This window comes from Aethalodelphis obliquidens, unplaced genomic scaffold (assembly GCF_003676395.1).
Source record: "Aethalodelphis obliquidens isolate GAN/ISIS:26980383/991018 unplaced genomic scaffold, ASM367639v1 scaffold29, whole genome shotgun sequence".
Lineage (NCBI taxonomy): Eukaryota > Metazoa > Chordata > Mammalia > Artiodactyla > Delphinidae > Aethalodelphis > Aethalodelphis obliquidens.
Window position 1 is genome coordinate 20113418 of NW_020837973.1, and position 17285 is coordinate 20130702.

Consider the following 17285-nt stretch of genomic DNA (forward strand, 5'->3'; position numbering starts at 1 on the left):
ACCTAAACTCCGACCCTATAGCCAAACTCTTTTTCTTTTTCCTCTTTTAGATTGGGGTTCTGTTTTACCTTGTTGATTCTTTTATATTTTTATTTTTCCTAATAAATCTTTTATTTTTCTAATTTTATTTTATTCTTCATATTTGTTATTTTTCTCTCCTTTTGTCTTGTTCCCCTACCATTTTTTTTCCTTTTTTCTGTTGTGGTTTTATTTTACCTTGTTGCAGTTGTTTCAATTATACTTTTATTTTTCCTAATACATTTTTTAACTTTCTAATTTTGTTTTGTTTTTTATTCTTTGATATTTTTTTCTTGCTTTTTTTTTTTTTTTTTACCACACCACGAAGCTTGTGGGATCTTGGTTACCAGGTTGGAGGTCGGGCCCGAGCTCCTGTGGTGGGAGCTCCAAGTCCAAACTGCTGAACTAACAGAGAACCTCAGAACCCAAGGAATATTAATTGGAGTGAGGCCTCCCGGAGGGCCTCATCTCAGCACAAAGAACCAACTCTATCCAACTGCCTGCAAACTCCAGTGCTGGAAGTCCCAGGCCAAACAACCAGTAAGACAGGAATACAGCACCACTCAAAATGAAAAAAATAAATAAACAAATGACAAAAAAGTATGTCACAGATGAAGGAGCAAAGTAAAAACCTATAAGACCAAATAAATGAAGACAAAATAGGCAACCTACCTGGAAAAGAATTCAGAGTAATTATAGTAAAGAGGATCCAAAATCTTGGAAACAGAATGGAGAAAATACAAGAAACATTTAATAAGGATCTACAAGAACTAAAGAACAAACAAACAATGATGATCAACACAATAAAAGAAATTAAAAATACTCTAAAAGGAATCAGTAGCAGAATAACTGAGGCAGAAGAACGGATAAGTGACCTGGAAGAAAAAATGGTGGAAATAACTGCCAGGGAACAGAATAAAGAAAAAACAATGAAAAGAATTAAGGACAGTTTCAGAGACCTCTGGGACAATTAAAATTATAGGGGTCGAATTCTAGGTGTCCCAGAAGAAGAAGAGAAAAAGAAATGGTCTTAGAAAATACTTGAAGAGGTTATAGTCGAAAACTTCCCTAACATGGGAAAGGAAATAGTCAGTCAAATCGAGGAAGCAGAGAGAGTATCATACAGGATAAACCCAAAGAGAAACACACTGAGACACATATTAATCAAACTATCAAAAATTAAATAAAAAGAAAAATTATTTGAAGCAGCAAGGGAAAAAAAAACAAATAACATACAAGGGAATCCCCATAAGGTTAACAGCTGATTTTTCAGCAAACACTCTACAAGCCAGAAGGGAGTGGCAGGACATATTTAAAGGGATGAAAGGGAAAAAGCTACCACCAAGATTACACTACCCAGCAAGGATCTCATTCAGAATTGATGGAGAAATTTAAAACTTTACAGACTAGCAAAAGCTAAGAGAATTCAGCACCACCAAACCAACTTTACAACAAACACTAAAGGAACTGCTCTAGGCAGGAAACACAAGAGAAGGAAAAGACCTACAAAAACAAACTGAAAACAATTAAGAAAGTGGTAATAGGAACTTACATATCAATAATTACCTTAAGTGTAAATGGATTAAATGCTCCAACCAAAAGACATAGACTGGCTGAATGGATACAAAAATAAGACTTCTATATATGCTGTCTACAAGAGACCTACTTCAGACCCTGGGACACATACAGACTGAAAGTGAGGGGATGGAAAAAGATATTCCATGTAAAAGGAAATCAAAAGAAAGATGGAGTAGCAATTCTCATATCAGACAAAATAGGCTTTAAAATAAAGACTATTCCAAGAGACAAAGAAGGACAGTACACAATGACCAAGGGATCAATGCAAGAAGAAGATACAACAATTGTGAATATTTATGCACCCAACATAGGAGCACCCAATACATAAGGTAAATGCTAACAGCCATAAAAGGGGAAATTGACAGTAACATGATAATAGTAGGGGATTTTAATACCCCACTTTCACCAATGGACAGATCATCCAAAATGAAAATAAATAAGGAAACACAAGTTTTAAATGACACATTAAACAAGATGGACTTAAGTGATATATACAGGACATTCCACCCAAAAACAACAGAATTCACTTTCTTTTCAAGTGCTCATGGAACATTCTCCACGATAGACCATATCTTGAGTCACAAATCCAGCCTTGGTAAATTTAAGAAAATTGAAATCATATCAAGTATCTTTTCCAACCACGACAAGTATCTTTTCCAACCACCACTCTATGAGACTAGATATCAATTACAGGAAAAAAACTGTAAAAAAAAAAAATACAAACATGGAGGCTAAACAATACACTACTAAATAACCAAGAGATCACTGAAGAAATCAAAGAGAAAATCAGAAAATACCTAGAAACAAATGACAGTGAAAGAAGATGACCCAAAACCTGTGGGATGCAGCAAAAGCAGTTCTAACTGGGAAGTTTAGAGCAATACAATTCTACCTCAAGAAACAAGAAACATCTCAAATAAACAACCTAAACGTACACCTAAAGCAATTAGAGAAAGAAGAACAAAAAGTACCTAAAGTTAGCAGAAGGAAAGAAATCGTGAAGATCAGATCAGAAATGAAGGAAACAATAGCAAAGATCAATAAATATAAAAGCTGGTTCTTTGAGAAAATACACAAAATTGATAAACCATTAGCCAGACTCATCAAGAAAAAAAGGGAGAAGACGGAAATCAATAGAATTAGAAATGAAAAAGTAGTAACAACTGACACTGCAGAAATACAAAGGATCATGAGAGATTACTACAAGCATTTATATGCCAATAAAATGGACAACCTGAAAGAAATGGACAAATTCTTAGAAAAGCACAACATACCGAGACTGCACCAGGAAGAAATAGAAAATATAAACAGACCAATCACAAGCACTGAAATTGAAACTGTGATTAAAAATCTTCCAACAAACAAAAGCCCAGGACCAGATGGCTTCACAGGCAAATTCTATCAAATATTTAGAGAAGAGCTAACACCTATCCTTCTCAAACTCTTCTAAAAGACAGCAGACTCCCAAACTCATTCTACAAGGCCACCATCACCCTGATAACAAAACCAGACAAAGATGAAACAAAAAAAGAAAACTGCAGGTCCATATCTCTGATGAACGTAGATGGAAGAATCCTCAACAAAATACTAGCAAAAGGAATCCAAAAGCAGATTAGAAGGATCATACAACATCCTCAAGTGGGGTTTATCCCAGGAATGCAAGAATTCTTCAATATATGCAAATCAATAAATGTGATACACCATATTAACAAATTGAAGGTTAAAAACCATATGATAATCTCAATAGATGCAGAAAAAGCTTTAGACAAAATTCAACACCAATTTATGATAAAAACTCTCCAGAAAGTAGGCATAGAGGGAACCTACCTCAATATAATAAAGGCCATATATGACAAACCCACAGCCAACATCGTCCTCAATGGTGAAAAACTGAAACCAATTCCTCTCAGGAAGAAGACAAGGTTGTCCACTCTCACCACTATTATTCAACATAGTTTTGGAAGTTTTAGCCATAGCAATCAGAGAAGAAAAAGAAATAAGTGGGATCCAAACTCGAAAGGAAGAAGTAAAGCTGTCACTGTTTGCACATGATATGATACTATACATAGAGAGTCCTAAAGATGCTACCAGAAAACTGCTAGAGCTAATTAATGAATTTGGTAGAGCAGCAGGATACAAAATTAATGCACAGAAATCTCTTGCATTCATATACACTAATGATGAAAAATCTGAAAGAAAAATTAAGAGAACACTCTCATTTACCATTGTAATAAAAAGAATAAAATACCTAGGAATGAGACAAAAGACCTGTATGCAGAAAACCATGACACTGATGAAAGAAATTAGAGATGATAAAACAGTTGTAGAGATCTACCATATTCTTGTATTGGAAGAATCAACATTGTGAACATGAGTATACTACACAAAGCAACCTTTAGATTCAATGCAATCCCTATCAAATTACGAATGGCATTTTTCACAGAACTAGAACAAAAATTTTCACAATTTGTATGGAAACACAAAAGACTCCAAATAGCCAAAGCAATCTTGAGAAAGAAAAACGGAGCTGGAGGAATCAGGCTCCCTGACTTCAGGCTCTATTACAAAACTACAGTAATCAAGACAGTACGGTACTGGCACAAAAACAGAAATATGATCAATGGAACAGAATAGAAAGCCAAGAGATAAACCCATGCACATATGGTTACCTTATCTTTGATAAAGGAGGCAAGAGTATACAAGGGAGAAAAGACAGCCTCTTCAGTAAGAGGTGTTGGGAAAATTAGACAGCTACATATAAAAGAATGAAATTGGAACACTTCCTAACACCGTGCACAAAACTAAACTCAAAATGGATTAAAGACCTAAATGTAAGGCCAGACACTATAAAACTCTTAGAAGAAAGCATAGGCAGAACACTCTGACATAAATCACAGCAAGATCCTTTTCAATCCATCTCCTAGAGAAATGGAAATAAAAACAAAAATAAACAAATGGGACCTAATGAAACTTCAAAGATTTTGTACATCAAAGGAAACCATAAACAAGATGAAAAGACAACGCTCAAAATGGGAGAAAATATTTGCAAATGAAGCAACTGACAAAGGATTATCTCCAAAATATACAAGCAGCACACTGAGCTCAATAACAAAGAAACAAAAACCCAATCTAAAAATGGATAGAAGACCTAAATAGACATTTCTCTAAAGAAGATATACAGATTGCCAACAAATCCATGAAAGGATGCTCAACATCACTAATCATTAGAGAAATGCAAATCAAAACTACGATGCGGTATCACTTCACACTGGTCAGAATGGCCATCATCAAAAAATGTACAAACAATAAATGCTGGAGAGGGTGTGGAGAAAATGGAACCCTCTTGCACTGTTGGTGACAATGTAAATTGATAGTCACTATGGAGAATAGTATGGAGTTTCTTTAAAAAACTAAAAATAGAACTACTGTATGACACAGCAATCCCACTACTGAGCATATACCCTGAGAAAACCATAATTCAAAGAGTCATGTATCAGAATGTTCATTGCAGCACAATTTACAATAACCAGGAAATGGAAGCAACCTAAGTGTCCATCAACAGACGAATGGATAAAGAAGATGTGGCACATATATACAATGGAATATTACTCTGTCATAAAAAGAAAGAAATTGGGTTATTTGTAGTGAGGTGGATGGACCTAGAGTCTGTCATACAGAGTGAAGTAAGTCAGAAAGAGAAAAACAAATACCATATGCTAACACATATATATTGAATCTAAAAAGAAAAATGGTTCTGATAAGTCTAGGGGCAGGACAGGAATAACAACAGAGATGTAGAAAATGGACTTGAGGACGTGGGGAGGGGGAAGGGCAAGCTGGGGCGAAGTGAGAGAGTGGCATTGACGTATATACACTACCAAATATAAATTAGAAAGCTAGCAGGAAGCAATTGCATAGCACAGGGAGATCAACTCAGTGCTTTGCAACCACCTAGAGGGGTGGGATAAGGAGGGCGGGAGGGAGACACAAGAGGGAGAGGATATGTGGAAATACGTATGCATATAGCTGATTCACTCTGTTACACAGCAGAAACTAACACAACATTGTTAAGCAATTATACTCCAATAAATATGTTTAAAAAAAAATTAACCCCTCCTATGAGTACATGCCTTATATAACAGCTCCCAGAGTCACAAGTAAATGTATGTTTCTAACTACCCCCTACTTCCCTTGGGATAAGCATTCCCCCTGTTCCCAGGGCCTTCCTCTTGTGCACCCTTAGGTAAGACCCTCTCAGAAGCATATCAAAACCCTGTTCCTTTTAGTTTGAATTGACCAATACTTGCTTAGCCTAGGAACCCAAAGCACTCCACCTATGACCTTAATAAGTGCATGGGCACAGGTCCTGCCCTACTCTCTCTACTTGTAACCTGCCATGAGCCCGTGTGGCCCCTCAGAGCATGCTATTTACTTTTTTCATGACCTATGTGTAATGAATTTCTCTATTTCACTTCCCTGGTTGAAGCGTGGCTCACCACCCAATTCCCTAGGGCTTTTAGCAAAGTCACAATTGGCTTTATGAATGGGATGGATTGTAACAGTCTTGCTATAACTGTTAGAAATGCCATTTAGCTGCAAATGGCTTACTGACTGGCTCTCCCAGGTGGGTAATTCTATCTGGAAAAAGTCTACCACATACTAACCTACAGTTGTGCTATTTTTCACTGCATTGTATTGATTCTGTTGAGTTTTACCTTGGCTTCCCTTTCCAAAGTGCAAGCTCTGAAAAAATCACCAGAATCCTCCTGAACCTCAGAGCGTTGATAACTGGAGCTGACTTGAGGTGCTACAGATGTGTTTTCTACCTAGAAATACCCCACAGGAAGGGGAGCAAATTCCCCCAGCAGGTATTAGGCTTTGGGTGTGTTTCCCAACTATAAACATGAACCCAGCTACCGACTCTTAGGAGAGTTGGCTAAGTTTTCACAAGGTCCAGTCGTGTTAGTTAATGGCCAGGAGAGGAAAGCGACAGCCCCCACCCAGGTGTGGTCTACTGTATAAATGTGCCAGGCAGTAACCTTAGAAAGAGGATGGAGAGGCTCTCCTTCCCAGGCCATTGTGTTTTCAGGCTGCATCAGGACACTGAGCTCTAAACCATGTGGTTGGGACACTGTCATTGGGAAAGTCATGGCCCAGGGCAAAGGCACATGTGGCTGGGGCCCAGGTCCTTCTGATGCTGCATACCTTGCTGCTGTCCCATCTCAAGTCTTCTGATCCCATGAATATCATCTGTCCCACTCTAGGCTTGAGGTGGCACAAGATCAAATGGTTCAATACAAATGTCCAGAACACCTATTACTGTCCCCACTATAATGCCCAAGGAAATTAAACTCCTTACTATGCCCATAGAAATGCCCATAGAAGCAGCCTTGGCACTGCTCAACACCCAGGCATACCAACATACCAAAGCCCCGGTTCTTCACTCTCATGGTCTAGGTCTGAATGATCCTGGTACCATTGCTCTAGCAAAGGCTGACCCCATCTCAGTGAGGTCTATTAGAACACGCTTCAGAGGGAACTGACTACTTGTCCCACCACCAGGGGATGTCAACTGTATATCTTTTAAGGGACAATTCATTAGGTCAAATCAGTGGCAGATATAGAGAATTAGAAACTGAAACTCAAAATTTTATCTGTCTTCAGATTCAAAATATTTTAAAAGACTTGATGCAGCAGGAGAGAAAAAAAGTGTGGGGGAGTACTGACTGACTCTTCATAGTGTTTAATAATAGCTCTGAGCTATTACTCACTGCCCCAGAAATGAGGCAACTAGCTGGTTTTTCCAAGAACTGGAAAACATATAACCTTTTAAAAGACTCCCAGAGCCTGAGGCCAAATTCTTAAGAGACACTGGTGATGCCATCCCCCCACCCATGAGGGGCCACACCAGGATCAAGCCAACCTTAAAGCAAAGGCTGCTGCCACCAATAATCCCAATGCTATAACCAAGGCTTCGATGGAGGAGGGAGAGGCCAAACCCAAAAGCACAAGCCCTAAGCATATAGAGGGAAAATCCCTTCCCCTGCTTACTAGGATTTTTATGGCTTGCATGAAGCTCACCCTTCTATTGCAGTTATTACCTCCAAGGCTCAAGGCCAAAGGAAGACACTAGATGAAGCCTGACTCTCCTTGGATTGGTATGGTCCAGTGGATCTTTCACTTCTTTTAAGATAGCAACCCAGATGAACTGGATTTCACCTCCAATGCTGAGGAGGCCCCAACTGACTTTAAATCCAAAGAATTCTTCTTACAGGAAGCCTTCCTTCCAAGTTACAGAGCTTGTAATCCTCCACTTTGTGGGGACTTCCTACAGTATTCAATGAGGCCATGGAGAGAATAGACAAGGTGGCCCTCCATGAAGGAGGCGTTCACCTAGACTTTCAGATTGTATAGTACCAACCCACAACCTCAAGGTCAACCCTGGGTGCCAGGCCCCACATCCCACCTTGAAAAGCACCCTTCTCACCTCCTGGTCCTGGAGCCTCCATGCCAGCCCTGTTGGGATTTAATGCCTGGAACAATTCCAAACAGCTGAGTATCTTATACTACATCTCCACCAATTGGGGGTCCCCAGTGAGCTTACATCTTCAGGATCCCTGCTAGAGAGTCCAACCTCAATGGCCCAGAGGCCTTCAGAGGGTCCTAGGACTCCCTCTGCCCTAAACAACCTCTCTAGAACATTACCCTAACAAATGGGCAGCTCCCTGGAGCTTGTCCCACCTTCCAGTGATAATTGCCCATTGACGACTCTGGTGGTCCACTGGGACAAAAGCAAAGATAACCAGAGATTCTTGGTTCTATGACACAGGAACGCACGTCACAGTGACTCCAGGCAACCCTTCCAAATTCTTCAAGGGAACTTTCTGCAGCCTATAAGACACAGCAGGTAAAACTATAAAAGGAGTACGAGTTAAGCTAGGTGTGCCTATTAGCACCATGTTTCTAAAACAGTTGCCAGTGTTGGTGGTCCCCTGACTCTCTCTTTTCCTAATATGGGCATGGAGGCCCTTACTTAGCTATACACTAGGTGGAATAAACCCAAATTCCTGGCCTTTTTCGTGGGAGCTGTGAAATGAGAACCTGTCCAACAGCCTTCTCCAGTGAAAACAGTAAATACACCACAGTATTGACTGAAACAAGGTACAGAGGGCCTCCAGCCCATCATTAGAAATATGCTTGACACTGGGGTCATTAGGTCCATGGTCTCACCTATTAATAGCCCCACCTAGCCAGTGTTAAAACTGGCCACCAATGGATGGAAACTAACAATTGACTATCAAAATTTCAATGCACCATTAAGGTTTCCACCATTAAGGCCTCCATTCCCAACGTTATAGAGATGATAGATGATATCCAAAAAGCCTGGCCGCCCATGGGTTATCTGAATGGCACATAACGAGGTAGCAAGATCTAGATTCACTCACACTAACCACTGCCACCCTTGCAATTACATGGATGACACTCTACTAGGGGGATCTCTGAGGATGCAGCCCAAGAAGATTTACAGCTAGAAATACAATATTTACAGCAGAGAGGATGGACCATTGCCCCACATAAGATCCAAGGACCAACCTCTGAAGTCAGCTGAGGGCCTCAAAATTCCTATTGCTGTAAAACCTCAACTTACAATCAAGCCTCCTGTCACATTACGACAGGCCCAGCACATGTTAGTTCTGTTCACATTTTGGAGGCAACACGCTTGTTCATTCTACTTAAGGTTATTTATGCTGTTACGTGCAAATCAGCTTCTTCCCACTGGGGAGCGCCTCAACAGACTTCCTTGCAGCTGGCCCAGCAAACCAGACAGCAGCTCCTTCCTTTAGTCCCTCTACAGCTCAGAATTCCTAGTTGAGTCACTGCAACACCCCGTGGGGTCTCTAGACTCAGCATGGCTCTACCTGGGGTTCTGGGCATGGGGCCTTGGACCAAACGCCTGCCCTAGACAGCAGCCTGGGACATGACACTCACATGTCAAATGTTGGCAGCCTCTTGGGCTCTTTTAGAGACAGAGGAATCATAGGGCTCACAGTCCGAACTACTTCACACAAAAGTCCTTGAGTCAGGGATTCAATCCAGCAGAGTCTTGGCATGGCCTCTGAGGCCTCACTGTTAAAAAGAAACGCGGCACCTTCAGGAAAGGACTAAACTGACGTCAAGGGCCTTTCCCTTGCAGGAAAATGAGGCAGCCCCCATGCTCAGCCTCTTGCCCACTGACACTGAGGTGCAGCTACTGGTACCTCCACTGATGGGCCCTCTAGCAATTTGGGGATCCCCTTGGGACCAACTGCATGGAAAGAGAGTGGGTGTTCTTCCTGAATGGCAGTGCCCATTGTATGTGGTGCAGCCCACTGGAAGGCCGCAGAATTTCATCCTTCTGGCAGCATATCCCTAGACCAGGAGGGCTCTCCTGGCTTGGGTAAGCTGGCAGACATGGTGGCAGCGTCCCTGGCTCTACAACAGGCCATAAAAATGGGACTCCCAAGGGCACACATTTTTACTGGCTCCAGGATCGTAGCAAATGGGCTCGTCCAGTCTGGTCTGGACAAAGGCAAATGGATAATTTCAAGATTCAAAAAAAGCTTCTGTGGGGTGTTTCCATTTGGAAAGAGAGAGCCGACTCACATAGGCTGATTACGGTCACTCGTGTCTCTGTGCACAAATGCCAACAAGCACATTATAACCTTGCGACTCCTTATCCAAATGGCATGCTTGTTCCAAGGCCCCACATGAGCTACCTCCTAGAGTACCACACACAACTATTCTCCAGAGGTGCCATGCACACTAGCAGGGTGGGCCTGTATTACACCCCAGCACAGGGGAGTGACAACACTCACAGATGGAGCGTACAGGTGCGAATTCCCCCTCACCACAGGTCTAGCCAGAGTGGTGGTAAATAGTTGCCCTCTTCGCTCCCAAATAAAACTCTGGAAGGCTCCCAGGTGGGGACACGTGCCCCTAAGTGACAGACCCTATTCAGGAAGGCAAATTAATTTTATCCGACCACTGCTGCCCTCTGCTGGAGCTAGTAGGTATGATACTTACAGAGGACTACTGCTAGCGGCTTTCCCCAGAAATGCTGCGTCTCATCACGCAATCTCCTTCTTAACCAGGTGCGTGCTCATCCCCTTGGGTCCACCAGATAATGTAGATGCAGATCAAGGGACTCATTTAACCTCCCAAGCTGTTTAGTCATGGGCTCTAGACCATGGACTCTTGTGGAATTTCCACCTAGCTTACAGATCCCAAGTGTCCAGACTTACAGAGAAGCACAGCAGTTTACTCAAAGATATGCTCCTCAAGCTTTTAAACCATAAGTGATCCCCCAAATGGACAGATACTTTACACTAAGCTCTAATACTGCTTAATTCCTGGCCCTCAGCTCTCCAGCTCCCTCACGCCTAAGACCAGTCTTATCCAGGGACTCCCTTGTTGGTACTTAAAGGGAACCCCCATTCCATCGACATTAGAGAGGACATCATTCACATCCACTCACCAGAGAAATGCTCCCTTTACCATTTTGATATTTTGATCATCTCCCCATCTTCCACACACTCGTGGCCCAGTAGAGGGTAGATTATACAATATGACCCTCACGTTAGAGAGTCCAAGGAGACAATCCCCAACCAAACTGAGAGACCAGGATTACACAAATTCTACTGACCTAGATGATAACCCAGTACCAACTGTGAAGCTAAGGCCAAATGTGTGTTTTAAATACAACTACATATTTTTTAATTAAAAAGTTCATTCTCTATAAGCAACTCTGTTGATAGAGATCTCCTCACTATCATTACTAACCCTGAGATATAAAGATTTGTTGTTTTATCCTTACCAGGAGTAGGCTTGGGTTAAAAAGCATTAACCTTATAGCTGAGCCAATTGTGTTTCCGAACTCCTTTGTGAAGAAAGGGTAGAAACTTGGGCAATTTTATTTAATCCTCACTTGTATTTCCTCATATGTAAAATGGAGATAATAATAGTATTTACCTTACAGAGTCATTGTGACTATTAAATGTATTAGTATATGTAAGACTTTGAACAAACCCTGGAATATTAGGCACATAAATGTTACTTATAATCAACACCATCATCATCTCTATCATCTTAATCAACACTATTATCATAAATTAGATATAGCCTTACCATGCTGTGTATAAGAACACACATTAAAGTTGTTGCTAATCAGTGATATTTTAGGTACTTATGTTTACTACTTAAAAGATGCATCATTATATCTTAAGTGATTTGGAGAATAACTTTGGTGTTTGTCTTCATTTTTTTTTACTTTTCAATAAAATTGAAAAATTTATACTAATGAAAGTATCTAGGCACAAAATTAATTGTGTTCAATGTTTTGTGTTAATAAAGCATTGAGATATTAGTTTCACAGATAGGGAAATTGAGACATAATATGATTACTTTTAAATAAATTACTCATTTTGACAATGAATAAACCAGTAATTGAATTTTACTTTTTCTATTCTTATCTCAAAAATAAGTTTATAAAAGTGTTCATTGAGTTTGCATATCCTTCCATCCAATCACCTAAACTCTGTCTACCAGGCTATCACTTTTGGGAAGATGATGTAAGAAAGTTTCAAAATATAACTGGCATAATTGTGCATAGCTACTGTCAAGAATTCCTAGGCAGAGACTGTCATCTTAAAAGGTTACTGTGACATTTCTAGAATATGCCTTTTCAAATATGAATGAAACATGTTGCCTTTTTGGTTGAGGGTAAGGAAGGCATGGAACCTGAAATTTTCCACAGTGCCAAAATTAGAAAACAAAGTATTAGAATGCTAAGATTAATCAATCACTCAACAAGTATTTATGTAATACCTACTTAGGTGTCCAATGCATTGCTTGGAACTAGCATTTTATCAGGTTTAAGTGTTTAACCAAATGCAACCTAAAAATTAAGGAGCTGCCTTAATCTAAATTATATAGGTCTGCCAATAGAATGTTCCATATGTTGGTGTTACTAAAGTACCTACACGCTTTTGAATGAATATTTTCTATGCTCAGAGTTATTACAAAGGCAGAGACAAATTCTACTTGTAATAAAATTTAACTCTTTGAAGAAACAAATATGAAAGTTATGTAGTTAAGATGTATACATATATCATCATGTTGTACACGTTAAACTTATACAGTGTTATATATCAATTATATCTCAATAAAGATGGGAAATGATAAATAATAGTTTCAAACAAATAACTTTGTAGCGCTAAAGTCCTGCTCTTCTAAAAGAAAAGTAGAATATTCCAGAAGCAGAGTCAATCACTGGCTGCTTTTCACAAAGGTTCATTGACATTAACAACATCATTTAGGAAAGATTTAATTTAAGCTATATTAATAGTGGGGATAATAGAAGTAAATGTAAACTGTAACACAGTGGCATAGATTTTACATACTGATTAAAAAGTCATTTAAAATCCTCTTGACTGTAAAAGGAGAGAGGCAAAGATCATGGAAAGAATCTTAAGAATGCTTCTAAATATTTCACATTGTGCAGGTGGTTTCAGATAAATTTGGGAATGAAGTTGCTGTGCTATCCTTCCTGTGGAGTTGTAAATGTCATGTTCCAAATTCAGGATAATTCCACAGCTGGAAAAGAGCTTTCACATAGTGTCTACCAGTTTTCTGTTATGCTCTTATTAATCATTAATTCTTTCCTATATAAATCATTTAATTTAATAAAGAATATTCATTGTGCTACTAACGTATTAATAACTTAAAATAATCCATTTATAATAATAGTAGAAAATAAGGTTAAACAAAGTAACTTTATTTGCCTTTTTTTTGTTTTTGCCCTTACTAATTAGAGTTGTGAAACATGCCTTTTCTCCTCTTTTTTGCTTAGCTGGTTTCCAGATCTTCAAATGACTTAGCTAGCTCAGCACGGGAGTAAGTATTATATTTGTAGCATTAAAGAAATAAAGAGATTTTCAGGGAAATTGGACGCAAAATGTAATACGTATAAAAAAATGTTAGAGTGGATGAAAATAAATTATAGATAGATAGATAGATAGATATAGTTTTGCTGGCTTTCTTTTTTTTGGAGCCCATATTTGCTTCTGTTTTTATTTTTTTAATTTTTATTATTTTCTAATTTTGTCTGCGTTGGGTCTTCATTGCTGCACACAGGCTTTCTCTAGTTGCAGCGAGCGGGAGCTACTGTTTGTCACGGTGCACGGGCTTCTCATTGCAGTGGCTTCTCTTGTTGTAGAGCATAGGCTCTAGGTGCGAGGGCTTCAGTAGTTTTAGCTCACAGGCTCTAGAGCACAGACTCAGTAGTTGTGGTGCACGAGCTTTGTTGCTGCATGGCATGTGGGATCTTCCTGGACCAGGGATCAAACCCCTGTCACCTGCATTGGCAGGTGGATTCTTAACCACTGAGCCAATGAGAAGTCCCTTGTTGTTGTTTTTAACCATCAGTGTACCTTTTGGCTCCAAGAATCTTTGCTCATTCACATCAATTCTCTCAGCTCGTTACCTTTTTTTTTTTTTTTTTTTGTGGGTTCTTGATTCAAGGTTGTCTCTAGAGTCCATGCATAGGTAAATATGCAGGCTGTTCTCTTTGCATATCAATATCTTCATATATTTGGCAATCTCAACAAGTCAGGCTTTTTAAAAGTAATCAAGAAAATATACATGGGGCGGGAGGGAGGGAGACAGAAGATGGAAGAGATATGGGAACATATGTATATGTATAACTGATTCACTTTGTTATAAAGCAGAAACTAACACACGATTGTAAAGCAATTATACCCCAATAAAGATGTTAAAAAAAAAGAAAGAAAATACACATCAAACTCTTTATACCCAGTAATCACAGCCTGTAAGGAAGAAAACAAGAAAAGAATACAAGAAGGACATCAATTCAAACACTGAACCCCAATGTTCTTGGAATGGAAGAATCAACATTGTGAAAATGACTATACTACCCAAAGCAATCTACAGATTCAATGCATCCTTATCAAACTACCATTGGCATTGTTCACAGAACTAGAACAAAAAATTTCACAGTTTGTATGGAAACACAACAGACTCCAAATAGCCAAATCAATCTTGAGAAAGAAAAACAGAGCTGGAGGAATCAGGCTTCCTGACTTCAGACTATACTACAAAGCTACAGTAATCAAGACAGTATGGTACTGGCACAGAAACAGAAATATAGATCAGTGGAACAGGATAGAAAGCCCAGAGATAAACCCATGCAAATATCATTATCTTATCTTTGATAAAGGAGGCAAGAGTACACAATGGAGAAAAGACAGCCTCTTCAGTAAGTGGTGCTGGGAAAACTGGACAGCTATATGTAAAACAATGGAATTAGAACACTCCCTAACACCATACACAAAAATAAACTCAAAATGGATTAAAGACCTAAATATAAGGCAACACACTATAAAACTCTTAGAGGAAAACATAGGCAGAACACTCTATGACATAAATCACAGCAAGATCCTTTTGGACCCACCTCCTAGAGAAATGGAAATAAAAATAAACAAATGGGACCTAATGAAACTTAAAAGCTTTTGAACAGCAAAGGAAAGCATAAACAAGATGAAAAGACAACCCTCAGAATGGGAGAAAATATTTGCAAATGAAGCAATTGATGAAGGATTAATTTACAAGCAGCTCATGCAGTTCAATACCAAGAAAACAACCAACCCAATCCAAAAATGGGCAGAAGACCTGAAGAGACATTTCTCCAAAGAAGAAATACAGATGGCCAACAAACACATTAAAGAATGCTCAACATCACTAATCATTAGAGAAATGCAAATCAAAACGACAATGAGATATCACCTCACAGCGGTCAGAATGGCCATCATGAAAAAAATCTACAAACAGTAAATGCTGGAGAGGGTGTGGTGAAAAGGGAACCCTCCTGCACTCTTGGTGGGAATGTAAATTGATACAGCCACTATGCAGAACAGTATGGAGGTTCCTTAAAAAACCAAAAATAGAACTACCATACAACCCAGCAATCCCATTACTGGGCATATACCCTGAGAAAACCATAATTCAAAAAGAGTCATGTACCACAATGTTCACTGCAGGTCTATTTACAATAGCCAGGACATGGAAGCAACCTAAGTGTCCATTGACAGATGAATGGATAAAGAAGATGTGGTACATATATACAATGGAATATTACTCCACCATAAAAAGAAACAAAATTGATTTATTTGTAATGAGGTGGATGGACCTAGAGTCTGTCATACAGAGTGAAATAAGCCAGAAAGAGAAAAACAAATACCTTATGCTAACACATATATATGGAATCTAAAAAAAAAAAAAAAAAAAAGAAAGAAATGGTTTTGAAGAACCTAGAGACAGGACAGGAATAAAGACACAGATGTAGAGAATGGACTTGAGGACACGGGGAGGGGGAAGGGTAAGCTGGGCCTAAGTGAGAGAGTGGCATGGAGTAATATATACTACCAAATGTAAAATAGATAGCTAGTGGGAAGCAGTCGCATAGCACAGGGAGATCAGCTCGGTGCTTTGTGACCACCGGGTGGGATAAGGAGGGTGGGAGGGAGATGCAAGAGGGAGGAGGTATGAGGATATATGGATATGTATAGCTGATTCACTTTGTTATAAAGCAGAAACTATCACACCATTGTAAAGCAATTATACTACAATAAAGATGTTTAAAAAAAAAGAACAAAAAGAAAAATAAATATTTAAAACAATAAATAAACCCTCAAAAAAAAAAATTGAACCCTAGTGCCTTTTGGCAAGGAAGCAGGAGCATCTTCCTTGGGGCTCTGGTCTTCTGTTCCCTTTCATCATAATCTTTTTCAAAACTTTCCCCGATCAACTGCCCCTTTATCTGACCTTTTTGCAATATTAAATTCCCATCATGACCCAGACCCCAACCACACCAGAACAGAACCTGAAAAGTTAGTCATTCTCTGACTGTAGTATTTATTTTATGTCAATTCCCACTATTATAATTTTCAACACTTTGTAAATATTCTAAGCACATTTACTATGTAACTTCGTTTAAATCATTGTTTTGACTTTCTCAGATTTGTGTGCCCTTCAGAATATATCTCTAATTTCCTAAAGCAATTAGTCAAAATAATTTTTGGCTAATTAATATTTATCCTTAAAACAATACCCAAGTACTATATCAGTCTGGAAGTAAAATCGTTCCTGGTAAATGGTAAAATAATCACTAAGATACCTCCTATAACTTTGAGTAGTTCACTATCTGAATAAAGGAAGAAGCAGAAACATCATATGCATAATATGTATACATACATATTTAAAATTAAGTATAATATGTGATAAATCCAAAAGTACAATATTTATGAATTCTTCCAATACGTGTTTGTTGAATACCTACACAGATAGACATGATTCTGTGTATTGGACATCACAATGAAAAAACACAAAATCCATGCTCTCATGAATTTTACATTCTATTTGAGGGAGAGAGAAAATAATCATAGTAAACAAATAAGTCATATAACATGTTAAAACTGTGGTAGTGTTAGGGAGAAAACAAATGCAGTGTAAGAGCAACGGGTTAGTCTAGGGAAATTCTATAAGTAAGGTGGACAGTGTGGACCGTAATTAAAATAGCATTTTATAGAGAACTTATAAAATAGCATTTTATAAAGAAATAAGGACATGGCTGGAGA